At 44.1% G+C, this 19332-nt stretch overlaps 1 pseudogene; it reads left to right on the forward strand.

The window, feature by feature from the left end:
* Nucleotides 1-6352: 6352 nt before the first annotated feature.
* On the forward strand, nt 6353-6470 carry LOC124607666 (annotated as a pseudogene).
* Nucleotides 6471-19332: the final 12862 nt, after the last annotated feature.

Raw genomic sequence — 19332 nt, forward strand, 5'->3', positions numbered from 1 at the left:
TTTGTTTTGTTAGCCTTGCGGACCGTATGAGGTCACAATTATTGACTAAGGTCAGATAAAACTCATTTGGATCTAAGAGATCAATCAATTCTTTTGTGCTGCTGTTTGCCTGTTGCAATTGTTGCTCGTTAGGGTATGTTTGTTTCGAAGACTGCTGGCGAATCTCCTAGCATGGCGAGAAAATTTGCGGCACAGTCTTCTCCGGGACGTTTGGGGTGATGAATGGGTCCTGTAGCCACCTTTCATTAGTCCGGTAGCCCATGTTCATTACTATTTCTCTTTCTTTTCCTCATTTCTCTATTCTCTTTACTCTCATAGTAGTGTGATTGAATGAATGTGGTTGTGTGTCACGTTGCTAGACGGTGGCGTAGTCTGCTGCAGAAAGTCTGCGATAGTTGTACAGATTCAGCAGGAGTTGTACAGAATAGCCAACTCTCGTAGTGGTCAAGTAGGCAAAGAGGTTTTCGCTACTTGTGAGAAATCCACCTGCGTTAGGTTGGTGGCGGAAATGGCATCTTTGGGTTTTCCGGGCCATGCGGAGCGTGGAAGAGGCTGGAGGAGCGGAAGGCAGTCTGCCGCCGGTACGGGAAGCGTCTACAGCTGTGCTCCAGTCGAAGAACGGTGAGTTAGACTGACCGCGTGGCATGTTGTTACTTTAGCCTATGGTCTCGCTTTTCAAATCTGGAAGATTGCTTTGCCTTGTCGCAGGAAGGAATGCAAAACTTTGGCAGATTTTTCTTTTAGCAAATTTCTGTAGCAGACTTGGATCCGCCGGAAGAGCGGCACACAAAGGTGTCGATAAGAAGTGAGCACTCGCTTCTGTATGAATGTCTGTTTGCCTTCAGCTGTGCCTGCATAAGCTTTCACCTTTCTAAATATTTAGAGCCTTGCCTTATCGTAAATTTTCCTTGCTTTATGTGCCTTTCGTCCGTGGGGAGCCAATCACGTGGTAGAACATTATAGTTGTTGGGCTACCGGCATCACTCACTGTCCGATCGCCTGTTTGTTTTAGATAATGTTAACATGATTGTGAAATGTGATATTGTTGGAATTTGGCACTATAACTAGAAATTGTGTCTCCACAAACCACGTATTATCAGGAATTGTGTACATGTCTCACATCCTTATCTTAGGAATAAATGATTTTATCTACAATTTTCTCTTGTGTTCCGAGATTACGTTTTTGCGCCCAAGCCACTCACCTCGTAGCTTTCCCGTTAGCACATCCAATGCATTCCCTTATGCACAGGTCCAGTGATTAGTCTCCCCTTGTATTTTATAACAAATGCTGTAGATTAAGTCTTATTTTCAGGTGTGTTGCTGGGAGCTGATCTTCTGCACAGTGTTCTTGCATGTGCTATTTGATTTTAAATGTTTGATTGTCGTGAACAGTGCACGGGGAACACTATTAAATACATCGTATCCCCTATGAGCGACATAACAACGTATGCAAGTTTGTGAGTTTTTGGTCTGTGATCAAATTAATTTATTTTCCGACTCGACCAAATCTTTGATTAGTTGTATGGTTTGAGTCGGTGGCGACCTTATTCTTCTCACGTTGATTTCATAAGCAATAAGTATTTCCATTCCCAATAATAAGGAATAACCCGCAGTAACCGGTTAGTTACACCCTTCTGTGTTATTTTGCTGCTGAGTGCGACATTCAGTTATACAGTGACTTTTCCAGCTATCGTCTTCTTATTTTTCGTCACAATCCTCTTCAGTGACCGCCTGCCACAATCACTCAACACATACTTTCATCTGCGTTGTGACTTAACGGATGATGTTTTTCCACTTGCCCTGTGTCGGTATAAATCTTCGATACGATGCCTCCTCAAACACCAAACACTTCGGCTCCCTTGTTACAGAAGTACCCACCATACGAGAACCAACATTTTACCCGCATTCTAACGTAGCCCCCACATAAAACACTCACAAATACATAGAACACTGTTCTGACTACGACTGACACTCGCAGTGTATTGTGCCCATTGCACAGACGCTATTCGTGCTGAAATACGCCAGCGCAACCTGCAGGGTTGGCTAGCCTCTGCATTTACAGGGTGTTTCAAAAATGACCGGTATATTTGGAACGGCAATAAAAACTAAACGAGCAGCGATAGAAATACACCGTTTGTTGCAATATGCTTGGGACAACAGTACATTTTCAGGCGGACAAACTTTCGAAATTACAGTAGTTACAATTTTCAACAACAGATGGCGCTGCAAGTGATGTGAAAGATATAGAAGACAACGCAGTCTGTGGGTGCGCCAGTCTGTACGTCGTCTTTCTGCTGTAAGCGTGTGCTGTTCACAACGTGCAAGTGTGCTGTAGACAACATGGTTTATTCCTTAGAACAGAGGATTTTTCTGGTGTTGGAATTCCACCGCCTTGAACACAGTGTTGTTGCAACAAGACGAAGTTTTCAACGGATGTTTAATGTAACCAAAGGACCGAAAAGCGATACAATAAAGGATCTGTTTGAAAAATTTCAACGGACTGGGAACGTGACAGATGAACGTGCTGGAAAGGTAGGGCGATCGCGTACGGCAACCACAGAGGGCAACGCGCAGCTAGTGCAGCAGGTGATCCAACAGCGGCCTCGGGTTTCCTTCGCCGTGTTGCAGCTGCGGTCCAAATGACGCCAACGTCCATGTATCGTCTCATGCGCCAGAGTTTACACCTCTATCCATACAAAATTCAAACGCGGCAACCCCTCAGCGCCGCTACCATTGCTGCACGAGAGACATTCGCTAACGATATAGTGCACAGGATTGATGACGGCGATATGCATGTGGGCAGCATTTGGTTTACTGACGAAGCTTATTTTTACCTGGACGGCTTCGTCAATAAACAGAACTGGCGCATATGGGGAACCGAAAAGCCCCATGTTGCAGTCCCAGCGTCCCTGCATCCTCAAAAAGTACTGGTCTGGGCCGCCATTTCTTCCAAAGGAATCATTGGCCCATTTTTCAGATCCGAAACGATTACTGCATCACGCTATCTGGACATTCTTCGTGAATTTGTGGCGGTACAAACTGCCTTTGACGACACTGCGAACACCTCGTGGTTTATGCAAGATGGTGCCCGGCCACATCGCACAGCCGACTTCTTTAATTTCCTGAATGAATATTTCGATGATCGTGTGATTGCTTTGGGCTATCCGAAACATACAGGAGGCGGCGTGGATTGGCCTCCCTATTCGCCAGACATGAACCCCTGTGACTTCTTTCTGTGGGGACACTTGAAAGACCAGATGTACCGCCAGAATCCAGAAACAATTGAACAGCTGAAGCAGTACATCTCATCTGCATGTAAAGCCATTCCGCCAGACACGTTGTCAAAGATTTCGGGTAATTTCATTCAGAGACTACGCCATATTATTGCTACGCATGGTGGATATGTGGAAAATATCGTACTATAGAGTTTCCCAGACCGCAGCGCCATCTGTTGTTGAAAATTGTAACTACTGTAATTTCGAAAGTTAGTTTGCCTGAAAATGTACTGTTGTCCCAAGCATATTGCAACAAACGGTGTATTTCTATCGCTGCTCGTTTAGTTTTTATTGCCGTTTCAAATATACCGGTCATTTTTGAAACACCCTTTATGATCAAACATGCATTTCCAGCGGTATATCCATATTTCGAGACCAACCCTCGTAACTGTCGCTTAATGCGGCCCCGGTCGAGAACATTCCCGACGTTGCAGGAAGAAACCCTAAAACAACCGCCCACGTGCGATCTAATCGCAGGCAGGAAGCAGAGGGTCACGTGGGCGGCTGCTGAGATGCGGTAGCCGCATCGCTTACTTGGGGGATGCCCCGGACGAACGCTGATAAACTGCACGTTGTGCTGCGTGCGCAGCTGATACCGCGCTGGGGCGCGCAGCTGTGGCGACCGGGTAGGCTGTGGACTTGGGCCAACGGTCGGAATCGCTACGGCACAAACCTGCGCTCCTAAAGAGACGCAAAATGAGGAACTGCAGTGTCGTCACTCTGTAGGCTGTTAGCAGCACGGTATCATTATATGAGTGGCGTTCAAAAAGTAGGGCAACATATTTTTTTCTGAAATCAGGCTGGTTTTATTCACGATTCCACCACACTATATTATTCCCCACTCTTTTGGCTAAAAAACCCTGTTTTTAAATACAATGACCGTTCAATGCGACAGCCTTAGAGAGAGAGCCTGTGTGCCTGCACGCTACCATTCTACAGGTAGACGTCGGAACCAACGTCTGTCATCCATTTACAGCTTCCCATGGAGTGCATCCTCGATTGGGTCAAACAGACGGAAGTCGGATGGTGAGAGATCGGGTATGGTAGGGTGGATGAGAAGAACAGTCCAGTGAAGCTTCTCTCGGATGCACAGACTTGACTGAGGCCTTGCGTTGTCATGAAGAAGGAGAAGTTCGCTTGCATTTTTGTAACGACAAACACGCAGAAGTTGTTTCTTCATTTCCTGACGGTAGCACAATTCAATACAGAGTTGGTCGTTCCATCACGAGGGACGACACAGAATAACACCTTCAGAGTCCCAGAACACCGTCACCATGACTTTATCAGCTGAGGATGCGGCTCTGAACTTTTTCTTCAGAGGAGAAGTGGTGTACAGCCATTCCATAGATTGTCGTTTAGTTTCCGATTCGAAGTGATGAACCCATGTTTCATCGCCTGGGATGATGTTAGACAAAAAATTGTCACAACAGCTTCGTAACGTGCTAGAAGCTCTGTACAGATGGTTTTTCGTTTCTTTTTATCGGCTTCTGATAATCGGCGAGGAACCGTCGGACACTTAACTTAGAGTACCCCCACTGATGGACCAGTGAGTCAGTATATGAAGACAGTAACTGTTCTCGAAAGAACAGATACTGTTGATGACCGTGCAGCTTTTGCCTGGAATAAATGATGACTAACTGAAACCCTCAGCTGCCGACAGGTGTTGTTGATATACCTCGATGTGGACAGCTGAAAATGTGTGCCCCGACTGGGACTCGAACCTGGGATCTCCTGCTTACATGGCAGACGCTCTGTCCATCTGAGCCACCGAGGACACAGATGAATAGCGCGACTGCAGGGACTTATCCCTTGTACGCCTCCCAACCGTCCACAATTCTACATATGTAATGTTCCTTACAGACATTTGCCCATCCACTCATTACTCGCGCACGCTTTAGCGATTCCCTTAAGAGTTTTGGGCAACCTGTGCGCATTCGCACAGACGAAGGTCAATGGCTGGGTTGCCTTTAACTATATATATGAAGACAGTAACTGTTCTCGAAAGTATCTGTTCTTTGACGCCTTTGAATTATGCTGGAAATCGTGTACAGCAAATATCCTCTAGTACGCTTTAAAATTTTCAGATTCCAAGTTAAACATTGGATTTTAAATTCTCAATCGGCCCCTAATATGCTTTATGTGATTTCGAACATCACATAAAGGCGTGTCAAATGTTTTTCTAATCTAGTTCTTTTCATACTTTGAGAAAAATCATTTCTCAAAGCATATGACCATTTTTCAACTTTTTGAGAAAATTTTCAGACGTATTGTACCAGATGCAAATAATAACAATTAACAAATCTTTATGTACACTTATTTCCTATTTTTACAGTGAAATTTCATATAACATTGTCAGAGTAAAAAAAATTACAAGATTTACATATTGTGGTTGTAAATAATTAGAGTAGTTCAACTAAAGACATTGAAGTGGTGAAGACTATGACAATATATTAGATGTAATAGCGTAGTAGCTGCTACCAGCTGCTCCGCTCACGTATAAGTAGTTTTGTTATGACTGATAGTGAGTAAGCAAGCTAGGGCCGGCCGGTGTGGCCGTGCGGTTCTAGGCGCTTCAGTCTGCAACTGCGTGACCGCTACGGTCGCAGGATCGAATCCTGCCTCGGGCGTGGATGTGTGTGATGTCCTTAGGTTAGATAGGTTTAAGTAGTTCTCAGTTCTAGGGGACTGATGACCACAGATGTTAAGTCCCATAGTGCTCAGAGCCATTTAAGCAAGCTAGTAATTTCACGGTAGTGGTAAGTTCCTATGGGACCAAACTGCTGATTTCATCGGTCCCTAGGCTTACACACTACTTAATCTAACCTAAACTAACTTACACTAAGGACAACACACAAACCGATGCCCGAGGGAGGACTCGAACCTCCAACGGTGGGAACCACACGAGCCGTGGCAAGGCGCGGCAATAATTTCACATGTCTGTGTGTATACAGTGTGTTAAAAAAGTATCTAACATTTTGAGAGATGGTAATACTTATCGAAACAAGAAAAATAAGTCGAATAAACATCGGTTCGGAAACGCATACTTTCCGAGATAAACACGTGTTTATAGGAAGGACGCCAACGGCCTTGCCGCAATGGTAACACCGATTCCCGTCAGATCACCGAAGTCAAGCACTGTCGGGCTGGGCTAGCACTTGAATGGGTGACCATCCGGTCTGCCGAGCGCTGTTGGCAAGTGGGGTGCACTCAGCATTTGTGAGGCAAACTGAGGAGCTACTTGACTGAGAAGTAGTGGCTCCGGTCTTGTAAACTGACATACGGCCGTGAGAGCGGTGTGCTGACCACATGGCCCTCCATATCCGCATCCAGTGACGCCTGTGGGCTGAGGATGACACGGCGGTCAGTCGGTACTGTTGGGCCTTCCAAGTTCTGTTGAGACGGAGTTATAGGAAGGACTGTGCGACGCTTTGTTGCGTATGTTAGCCCAGTCGTTCCATTGGTGCTCCGTCAAATGTGTCGGCAAGGTATTATGATGTCTTACTCACAGAACTCTAAATACCATTAGGTGGTCTACAACCAGTAGTGTGGTTCGAGTCGCGTTGTAGGCTACTTTAATTTTCGTCGTGTTTGTGTGCCTTATTGTGCAGTACTGTCAACCCTGGGTACGTATCATGGTGTTTTACCTTCTTCCAAACCCGGATTCACTTACGTGTTTACTGTTATTGCGCTGTTTGTACGCACAAATGGTGTAGTACAGTGGTTCCCAACAGGTGGTCCGCGGACCCCCAGGGGTCCGCGAGCTATGCCAGAGGGGTCCGCAAGATGCTACCAGAATAAAAAATATATTAAATATATTTCGTATGATAACACTTTTTTTGTTTTGGCCGCTTCCTGCATGAGCAGAGCTTTAGCGAACGCTAACTTCTGCGTCCAGCGTCTTCCTAGAGCCAACTGACACTAGCACACTCTGGTGCAAAACTAGAATTAGATAGAGGCAAATAGTTCTGCTGTATGCCTTATTTTTCACACATGTCTATTCAATGCAATCTCAAGTGTAGTACACTTGAAAGACCAATACACTCAATTTTAATTTTTTCTGTCATTTTCAGTTCATACTCAATTTTTATTTTTTTAAGGGGATTGTTATACTAAACACCCAGATTTGAAGACAAAGATTTTGAGCAATAATCAAAAATTTAACAATAACAATGATGGCTAAATTGAAAAAGTTTTAATCTCAATATTTTTTCAATAATGAATAAGTCAATGTTTTTTCTAAGTACGAAAAATAGAAAACGTATAAAAAGACTCTTAATTTGGCTTTTTTAGGTACTTGATGCTGTGATATGACAAGGTACCAATCATATTCGATGAGGGGGTCCTCGAGAAAATGTTGTTGGGAAGCCCTGGTGTAGTACATTAACATCTTTTCTCTTCCACCAATCGTTAGCAATGGAAGTCTACTACTTGACATGTGAAATGGCGTAAATGATATTCTGCTATGGTTTAGAAAATGGACGTTGCCTGCAAGCCCGTGCCCTTTATGCTGAAAAATATCCACAGAGCAGAGTGCCCTCTGATAAGCTGTTCGGCAGATTTTTCCAGCTTCTGAGGGACACAGGTAGCCTTGCTCCTCGGAGGACTGACAGTGGAGGCCCCTCACAGTTCGCTCGCCTGACAGAGGAGCGTCTGCTACGTTCGGTGGCAGAAATCATTGAGACCAACGTGCGACGACTAGCAGCAGCAGAAGGCGTGTCTCTGCTCTTATCTGGGGGGTACTTGATGAACAATGGCTTTACGGCGCGTTCAGGCCCTAAGGGCACAGGCTCAGCATGGCAGACGGCGGTTCTGTCAATGGTTGTTGCTGAAGTGTGCCGCAGATCCACTTATGTGGCAGGGTTCACAAGAGATGGTGTTGTAAATTTCCATAACCAGCATATGTGGGCAGATGTAAACCTCCAAGCAATTCAGGAGAGAGGGCATCAACACCGATTCTCAATCAACCACCATGGACAGGCGTACTTTGCAATAGATTAATAGAGCCATACGTGCTACCACAAAGGTTAACTGGGTCGCATTATCTGGACTTTCTCATTAATGCATTGCTTACCCTGCTGGAGGCTGTGCCATTGCAGCATGCAGCAACGAATACAAATAAGGTTCATGAATGATGGCGCACCAGCACGCTTTCGTCACAATGTACGCGGACGTCTGACGCAAACAGTTCAGTACCATAGGATTTGTCGGAGGAGAGGTGGGGGAGGGGGGGGGGGGAGGAGAGGAGGGCACACCTTAGCCTGCTCGTTCGCCAGACCTCAGCCCCCTACACTTTCGGTCATGGGGACCATTGAAAGAATTGGTTTAGGCCACGCCGATTAACGATGTGCAGACACTACAGGGTTACGTCCTCAATGCGTGCCAGCAGATACAACAACAGTGTGTACTTCAAAGGGTGCGTCGTTTCTTACGCCGGAGGGCAGAAGGATCCATTGTAATGAATGGCCAGCACGTTGAACACCTCCTCCTGTAAATATGTGTTTAACGCAGAAAGTATGCATTTCTGGACCCATGTTTATTAGACTTTTCACAGAACGTATTTAGTTCTGGACCCATGTTTATTGGACTTATATTTCTTGTTTCGATGAGTACTATCACCTCTGAAAGTATTCGACACTTTTTGGAATGAATGCAGGTGATCAGACAGGACGCTTACGTACGAGTCACCTGTCAGAGTCGTATCTAAAGGTATCATGGGTCCCATATCACTTCAACTGCACACGCCCCAAGCTATTACAGAGCCTCCACCAGCTTGAACAGTCCCCTTCTGACATGCAGACTCCATGGATTCATGAGGTTGTCTCCATACCCGTACACGTCCATCCGCTCGATAAAGTTTGAAACGATAATCGTCCGACCAGATGTGCATTCGGACCGACTTGGGAAATTCCAGCAGGAACCCCACACGTCCAGAATTGCTACAGGATGGCTCCAGGAATCTCTCAGTATCTAATACAAGGAAAGAATAATCAGTGTAATACCTACATTTTCGTAGAGGCTTATCTCACTAGGGGTAAGATAGATACTGCCTACAGGAAAATTATAGAGACCTTTGGAGAAAAGAGAACAACTTGTATGAATATCAAGAGCTCAGATGGAAACCCAGTTCTAGGCAAAGAAGGAAAAGCAGAAAGGTGGAAGGAGTATATAGAGGGTCTATACAAGGGCGATGTACTTGAGGACAATATTATGGAAATGGAAGAGGATGAAGATGAAATGGGAGATACGATACTGCGTGAAGAGTTTGACAGAGCACTGAATGACCTGAGTCGAAACAAGGCCCCCGGAGTAGACAACATTCCATTAGAACTACTGATGGCCTTGGGAGAGCCAGTCCTGACAACTCTACCATCTGGCGAGCAAGATGTATGAGACAGGCGAAATACCCTCAGACTTCAAGAAGAATATAATAATTCCAATCCCAAAGAAAGCAGGTGTTGACACATGTGAAAATTACCGAACTATCAGTTTAATAAGTCACAGCTGCAAAATACTAACGCGAATTCTTTACAGACGAATGGAGAAACTGGTAGAGGCCGACCTCGGGGAAGATCAGATTGGATTCCGTAGAAATATTGGAATACGTGAGGCAATACTGACATTACGACTTATCTTAGAAGAAAGATTAAGGAAAGGCAAACCTACGTTTCTAGCATTTGTAGACTTAGAGAAAGCTTTTGACAATGTTGACTGGAATACTCTCTTTTAAATTCTAAAGGTGGCAGGGGTAAAATACAGGGAGCGAAAGGCTATTTACAATTTGTACAGAAACCAGATGTCAATTATAAGAGTCGAGGGGTATGAAAGGGAAGCAGTGGTTGGGAAGGGACTGAGACGGGGTTGTAGCCTCTCCCCAATGTTATTCAATCTGTATATTGAGCAAGCAGTGAAGGAAACAAAAGAAAAATTCGGTGTAGCTATTAAAATCCATGGGGAAGAAATAAAAACTTTGAGGTTCGCCGATGACATTGTAATTCTATCAGAGACAGCAAAGGACTTGGAAGAGCAGTTGAACGGAATGGACAGTGTCTTGAAAATAGGGTATAAGATGAACATCAACAAAAGCAAAACGAGGCTAATGGAATGTAGTCGAATTAAGTCGGGTGATTCTGAGAGAATTACACTCCTAGAAATTGAAATAAGAACACCGTGAATTCATTGTCCCAGGAAGGGGAAACTTTATTGACACATTCCTGGGGTCTGATACATCACATGATCACACTGACAGAACCACAGGCACATAGACACAGGCAACAGAGCATGCACAATGTCGGCACTAGTACAGTGTATATCCACCTTTCGCAGCAATGCAGGCTGCTATTCTCCCATGGAGACGATCGTAGAGATCCTGGATGTAGTCCTGTGGAACGGCTTGCCATGCCATTTCCACCTGGCGCCTCAGTTGGACCAGCGTTCGTGCTGGACGTGCAGACCGCGTGAGACGACGCTTCATCCAGTCCCAAACATGCTCAATGGGGGACAGATCTTGCTGGCCAGGGTAGTTGACTTACACCTTCTAGAGCACGTTGGGTGGCACGGGATACATGAAGACGTGCATTGTCCTGTTGGAACAGCAAGTTCCCTTGCCGGTATAGGAACGGTAGAACGATGGGTTCGATGACGGTTTGGATGTACCGTGCACTATTCAGTGTCCCCTCGACGATCACCAGTGGTGTACGGCCAGTGTAGGAGATCGCTCCCCACACCATGATGCCGGGTGTTGGCCCTGTGTGCCTCGGTCGTATGCAGTCCTGATTGTGGCGCTCACCTGCACGGCGCCAAACACGCATACGACCATCATTGGCACCAAGGCAGAAGCGACTCTCATCGCTGAAGACGACACGTCTCCATTCGTCCCTCCATTCACGCCTGTCGCGACACCACTGGAGGCGGGCTGCACGATGTTGGGGCGTGAGCGGAAGACGGCCTAACGGTGTGCGGGACCGTAGCCCAGCTTCATGGAGACGGTTGCGAATGGTCCTCGCCGATACCCCAGGAGCAACAGTGTCCCTAATTTGCTGGGAAGTGGCGGTGCGGTCCCCTACGGCACTGCGTAGGATCCTACGGTCTTGGCGTGCATCCGTGCGTCGCTGCGGTCCGGTCCCAGGTCGACGGGCACGTGCACCTTCCGCCGACCACTGGCGACAACATCGATGTACTGTGGAGACCTCACGCCCCACGTGTTGAGCAATTCGGCAGTACGTGCACCCGGCCTCCCGCATGCCCACTATACGCCCTCGCTCAAAGTCCGTCAACTGCACGTACGGTTCACGTCCACGCTGTCGCGGCATGCTACCAGTGTTAAAGACTGCGATGGAGCTCCGTATGCCACGGCAAAGTGGCTGACACTGACGGCGGCGGTGCACAAATGCTGCGCAGCTAGCGCCATTCGACGGCCAACACCGCGGTTGCTGGTGTGTCCGCTGTGCCGTGCGTGTGATCATTGCTTGTACAGCCCTCTCGCAGTGTCCGGAGCAAGTATGGTGGGTCTGACACACCGGTGTCAATGTGTTCTTTTTTCCATTTCCAGGAGTGTAGATTAGGAAATGAGACACTTACAGTAGTAAAGGAATTTTGCTATTTGGGGAGCAAAATAACTGATGACGGTCGAAGTAGAGAGGATATAAAATGTAGACTGGCAATAGCAAGGAAAGCGTTTCTGAAGAAGAGAAATTTGTTAACATCGAGTATAGATTTAAGTGTCAGGAAGTCGTTTGTGAAAGTATTTATATGGAGTGTAGCCATGTATGGAAGTGAAACATGGACGATAAATAGTTTAGACAAGAAGAGAATAGAAGCTTTCGAAATGTGGTGCTACAGAAGAATGCTGAAGATTAGATGTGTAGATCACGTAACTAATGAGGAGTTATTGAATAGAATTAGGGAGAAGAGGAGTATGTGGCACAATTTGACAAAAAGAAGGGACCGGTTGGTAGGACATGTTCTGAGGCATGAAGGGATCACAAATTTAGCATTGTAGGGCACCGTGGTGGGTAAAAATCGTAGAGGAAGACCAAGAGATGAATACACTAAGCAGATTCAGAAGGATGTGGGTTGCAGTAAGTACTGGGAGATGAAGAAGCTTGCACAGGATAGGGTAGTATGAAGAGCTGCATCAAACCAGTCTCAGGACTGAAGACCACAACAACAACAGCCTACATTTTCATGTTTGTTTGCTTTGAAGGTAAATTATTGCTCTGCTCCTTTCTAACAAAAAAAAAAGATACAAAATCTAGTGCCTCTTGATTCCATTTCCACCTGATATGAGCAAGTAATGAGTATGCCAACCTTCCCACGTCCACAGTTGGACATTTGAGGGCTTCGTCAATTTTCTACCAAGCGAGCGCCCAAGTGCCGAGCCTGCAATCCGAAAGACCGACAGAGAGAGGGAAAACTAGCGAACAACTGTGAATGTGAAACGAACAGGACCAAATTCTGTTTGCTGCCGTTATATCAAGGAAAATCTGTGTGACGATTATTATCGCCAAAATACAAAAGCACAGCAGGGTTAGCACGCTTCGCTCGTTCACTAGTTGTCTCTTCCACTCATTACAGTGCAAATGCTTGTTGTCAGATACAAGTGGACGGTAACGAACACTGGCGAATTGTCAGCGAAAGCTCGTTTGTTTGTATTCACTTACTTTAGCTCCAATGTAAACGAGGCTTAATAAGCAACCACAGGGTGTTTCAAAAATGACCGGTATATTTGAAACGGCAATAAAAACTAAACGAGCAGCGATAGAAATACACCGTTTGTTGCAATATGCTTGGGACAACAGTACATTTTCAGGCAAACTAACTTTCGAAATTACAGTAGTTACAATTTTCAACAACAGATGGCGCTGCGGTCTGGGAAACTCTATAGTACGATATTTTCCACATATCCACCATGCGTAGCAATAATATGGCGTAGTCTCTGAATGAAATTACCCGAAACCTTTGACAACGTGTCTGGCGGAATGGCTTCAAATGCAGATGAGATGTACTGCTTCAGCTGTTCAATTGTTTCTGGATTCTGGCGGTACACCTGGTCTTTCAAGTGTCCCCACAGAAAGAAGTTACAGGGGTTCATGACTGGCGAATAGGGAGGCCAATCCACGCCGCCTCCTGTATGTTTCGGATAGCCCAAAGCAATCACACGATCATCGAAATATTCATTCAGGAAATTAAAGACGTCGGCCGCACGATGTGGCCGGGCACCATCTTGCATAAACCACGAGGTGTTCGCAGTGTCGTCTAAGGCAGTTTGTACCGCCACAAATTCACGAAGAATGTCCAGATAGCGTGATGCAGTAATCGTTTCGGATCTGAAAAATGGGCCAATGATTCCTTTGGAAGAAATGGCGGCCCAGACCAGTACTTTTTGAGGATGCAGGGACGATGGGACTGCAACATGGGGCTTTTCGGTTCCCCATATGCGCCAGTTCTGTTTATTGACGAAGCCGTCCGTAAAAATAAGCTTCATCAGTAAACCAAATGCTGCCCACATGCATATCGCCGTCATCAGTCCTGTGCACTATATCGTTAGCGAATGTCTCTCGTGCAGCAATGGTAGCGGCGCTGAGGGGTTGCCGCGTTTGAATTTTGTATGGATAGAGGTGTAAACTCTGGCGCATGAGACGATACATGGACGTTGGCGTCATTTGGACCACAGCTGCAACACAACGAACGGAAACCCGAAGCCGCTGTTGGATCACCTGCTGCACTAGCTGCGCGTTGCCCTCTGTGGTTGCCGTACGCGGTCGCCCTACCTTTCCAGCATGTTCATCTGTCACGTTCCCAGTCCGTTGAAATTTTTCAAACAGATCCTTTATTGTATCGCTTTTCGATCCTTTGGTTACATTAAACCTCCGTTGAAAACTTCGTCTTGTTGCAACAACACTGTGTTCTAGGCGGTGGAATTCCAACACCAGAAAAATCCTCTGTTCTAAGGAATAAACCATGTTGTCTACAGCACACTTGCATGTTGTGAACATCACACGCTTACAGCAGAAAGACGACGTACAGAATGGCGCACCTACAGACTGCGTTGTCTTCTATATCTTTCACATCACTTGCAGCGCCATCTGTTGTTGAAAATTGTAACTACTGTAATTTCGAAAGTTTGTCCGCCTGAAAATGTACTGTTGTCCAAAGCATATTGCAACAAACGGTGTATTTCTATCGCTGCTCGTTTAGTTTTTATTGCCGTTTCAAATGTACCGGTCATTTTTGAAACACCCTGTAGCAAACACAGCATTGCTTCCCAATTGCTAAATATGTGTGGGAATGGGATATACGTTCTAATCTCCCTAACCTCCGCCCCCTTCCCCCCGTTCCTCTGTGCATCGTTTCTTCCCCCTCTGTCATATCTTTCTTCCCCATCCCCTTCCTCCATCTCCTCCCCTCCCCTTCCTGCCCATGTCCTGTTCCCCCTCTCTGTCCAGCTCCTCTTGCTCTCTCTCACTGACCTTGAGCACTGTTTATTATTATTGCAAATGGGGAATTCGTTGAATCAGTTGAGATCATTGGTATGGGGGTATGAGAGAGGCCTCCCCAGCAACTGGGTCCATAAGGAAACACTCTAACCATAAGTCGATAAGCCACAAATACGAGTACAACTTTTCCAATAAACAAGTTTTGCGTTACAACTGACAGCAGGAAAGAAAATAAAACAGCTTATAGTTCTATATATAATTTTTGTTTCAAATTATGTTTAGGTCTACTGACGTATAGCCTACGGAGGAACAATATAGAGGGGAGAAACAATGTCTTATGATTTAAATGCTCTGCCAACGTAGTTAAAACCGGCAGCTAGAAAGAAAACGAAACCTCACCTTTTCACAGTACAGACAGCGTTTTTTTTCTCGGAGGCGGTTTTAACAGAAAACCCTTACATCGTCGTTTTAAAAAATATATAGCTTATGTTCATCTGAATTTTTATTGGAGTGTCGTGTAAAAATTTAAAGTAAATCGGTCAAGAACCTTTCGATATTTTTGGAAACAACGTTAAACAGGATTTCGGTAAATCGGTCAAGAACTTCTCGAATGGCTCTAAACACTATGGGACTTAACATCAGAGGTCATCAGTCCCCTAGACTTAGAACTACGTAAACCGAACTAACATAAGGACATGACACACATCCATGCTCGAGGCAGGATTCGAACCTGCGACCGTAGCAGCCGCGTGGTTCCGGACTAAAGCGCCTAGAACCGCTCGGTCACAACGGCCGGCTGAACTTCTCGAGATTTTTGGAAACAGCCTTAAACAACGTCTTGCCTTTGTATAGTAATATAGATATAGGGCAATTCAGAATGAATGTCGCAATTACGAAAGACTATAACTACGGTATTTAATGCGTAGCGATACAACAATAATACAAAGAATGTAGAAGGACGTCCAAGAATAATGTCACATACTTTATAGGTGTTCCACATGACTCCCCTAAGCGCTAATCCATTTCGCACAATATATTCTGAAGCATATATGGAGTCGTCTACGCTAGCGCGTTAGAAAGGCACAATTTGAGATCTGCGATTGTTTTCGGCAGAGGTGGCATATACACACATAACCTCACAAGAAAATCGGTGGGTGTCGTATCAGGAGATCTAGAAGGCCAAGAGCAAGACACAGCGTCGTCATGTCCAGTATGATCGATCCACCGGTTGGGAAGATGTCTATTTAAAAATATACGAAACACCATACCCCATTATAGGAATTACCTACTTGCTATGGCATCAGTCATGACTCAAACATATTCACGTAATATTTTTGCAAACATTTACAGAATTTTCAGTTACTGCTTGGCAAAACGTGACAATAACGTTAATCCTAATTCTCTGCAAACTTATTTATTTTTTAAAGAATTTATAGATCACTTATTTTTCAGTCCCAGTTGCACAATTTCTTGCAGTACAACTAGCTTCGATCTCCCTGGCCATTTTCAGAACTGTATAGCTGCATGAGCTACCCGTTGTGTCTGTATCGGAAATAAACATCAGAATGTTGTAAAGTGCTGTACATAATTTTTTTTATATCAATACGGTTGCTGAATTCTTTCGCGAAGAATCTGTCGGCTGCAGTGAATCATTTATTTAGTCGCGAAATGGCTACCAGCTTCTCAGATCAGCGTCAGATGACAACTACGTCTCGCAAACACAGATAAAATGATGTGCAACATACAGAGATATAATACAGAAGTTACAAATAATTATGACATACAGAGAGTATGTATACTACACTATGTCGCACAGAAATAGTTGCTTTTAACTAAAAATGGAAAATAAAACTTTTATGTAGATATCGTTACTTTTAACACCATATGAAATAAAATTGTAATCTAAAATTGGTCTAACTCAAAATTAGTTTAACAGAAGGGAGAAAGGAAACTGAGTTTGGTCATTTAAATCAAAGGTGCCATTCTGGGTCCTGTGTTTAATGATTTCAAGTATTTCCAGTAGGCTCATATCTCTGCTTTCCTTGACAGTAGGCAAATCTTCACAGGCTACATCATATGAGTAGCCTGCCGTTAAGAGATGCTCCGCAAAGGTTGAATCTTTCTTTCCCAATCACCAGCTTCTCTCATGTCACTATAAGGTAATCGCTACGGATCTCCCTGGCTGACCAACATACACTTTTCCACAGTGCTCACAAGCGATTTTATACACACCAAACGTTGCAGTCTGTCTTAACTATTGATTAAAAATTTCAGTTTGTTGTTATTATTGTAACATGAAGTTCTGCAGTTGCGTGATTTTAACTTTTTTGCGAGGTTATCCGAAATGTTGCCAACATATGGGCGGTGCACTACTTTTTTTAACTACTGCCTGGCCTGGTGGCCAGTGTACAGAAACGTATAGTTTTTCACATTTTTTTTTTTTTAGTGTATTATCGATCATGATAGAGCTACAGCCATTAAGGGAAGCGATAAGATTGATAATTTATAATGCGGTTTCCAAGGCAGATCCAGATGAAACTGAAATACTTAGCTCAACGAAGAAAAAAAATGTTGTAAAAAAGAATGTCATATTTTCTGAAATGAATTGTCTAGAAGTAAAAAGAAACAGATTAGAGAAACGTGGCAAGTGCCTTTGAATGGTGCTTCAAATTACGTACATTAAATGAAGTGCGTCCAACGTTTCTCTGATAGGGTGAACCTTACATTAAAGATTGTAAATGAGAAAGCAAAACAAATATTCAATGTAGAAATTGTGTATTTTACTTGTAAGAGACCAATACATTGCTCTAATAACCCATGGCAAAGAACATTAAAAAATGAAAAACTGTTGAAGCTATAAAATGTAGTCAACAAAGTGGGTATGCTACCTAAATTCTTTATAGCATACCTAATTCTGTTACACTATGTACTTAACTTCATGATAATGTGCTTAATTCCGTGATAATTTTCTTTTGCATTGTTAAAGTTCGCTTAACGCACTTTTCATTCATTTTCAGCGTCAGTGTCGATGTCATTAACATTTCCACAAATATTATACATAAATACTTAAGCATTAGGCGAACGGATGGACTGACAACTTTCCCGGAACCATCGCAGACAAAAATAACACTGAATTCGAGCACTTTCATTTTTTCCACAGCTCTAGCTCTTTTTGCAAGTGGTGCAGATATCATCATTTCTATTGTTCTTTGACTTCCGTTTCGCCTTAGACACCAATTTCACTCATTAATGGATTATTCTGTTATGGTTCATGTGAGCCTATTTCCTGCATTTGCATTATGAAATTAACAAATTTAACTTCCAGACCACTCGTAAGTGTAAACAGTGTACCCATTTCCAATGGTCCCATTGTCTTTGCCACCACCATTACCATCTACATATTATTTTAAAGTACTCCATGGAATGGAGAAATGTTTGGCAGCCTTGTATATCGACCACTTTTCTTCCAAAGCATTTTAAAGTGCTCCGCAAAAGTCATCAGCCGAATAGAATTGTCTTCAATTTTTCATTGATTGTCTTCTCTTGCTCACATAACCCATTTTTGGAATGTCTTTCTTCCCGAATTTGCTTAGAAATTGAGCCCTTGTTGTTGAAATGGACAAAAAAGTTAAGGAGTTGTTGTCGTTTCTCTGAGCGAATGATTCAGTAATAAGGCATTTAAATCCAACTACGATAACTAAGATTATAAATATGTGCCATTGGTAACACAACTACATATAAGTGTCTGGCTAATTACTTGAACAACTTACCTTAATGAATTTCTATTGCAGGAACAGTGTGGCAAACGACATGTTTCCCTCCATACGGCAAACAATGAACTACGTGTTTCGCACACAGCGTTTATTCCGCCCAGAATGTCTTTCCCATGTGAGGACATTCCTGCCATTTGTTAAGCACGATTGGAACTATGTGCTGAAGGCCTACCTTACTTAAAGGACAAAGAGAGTATCTACTACCATGAAGTAAAGTATGTCAGAGAGTTAGGTAGGTTTACCCTATATTTCATTTCTTACTTTTAGACAAATCCTTTCTCAACACATTTGACCGTTTTTTCAGTTTTTATTTAATTTTCAAGCTTTGTTCAAAAAGCATGAAATATACTATATTTAAATATCGATCTGTATTCTGTTATCATTAAGAGTAGTCTATATACTGTCTCGTCCGAAAGTCCTGTCACATCCCTCTTTTTGATCACGATGTGTCTTTATTTATTTATTTATTTCGAGCATGTCGTAGCAGATGTGTGACAAACGTTGATACATTACGTTCCAGCTTGTTCCGTCCTCCAGAACATCATTGTGGGCACCATCATTGACGCGGCACAAAATGATGCACGCCAGGTCCTGTGTGAAATTTTCTGAAGCGCAGGTCGTTTCGCGACTTGCTGTTTTATTATTCCTCACAGAGAATTGTCGCATGGTGTCGCATCTGGAGGCCACTCGATCGGCTCTGGCAGATGCACTGATCCTCTCCCTATTCACCTCTGGAGTGACTCCTAATTCAAGAATCCTCGAACTCGGAGAGCGTAGTGGACATGACTTTCATCTTGTCTAAGCCAACTGTCATCAAGAACGCACAGTCTCAGCAGCTCTGGACTAAAC

The sequence above is a fragment of the Schistocerca americana genome, chromosome 3 (assembly GCF_021461395.2).
Source record: "Schistocerca americana isolate TAMUIC-IGC-003095 chromosome 3, iqSchAmer2.1, whole genome shotgun sequence".
Taxonomy (NCBI): Eukaryota; Metazoa; Arthropoda; class Insecta; order Orthoptera; family Acrididae; genus Schistocerca; species Schistocerca americana.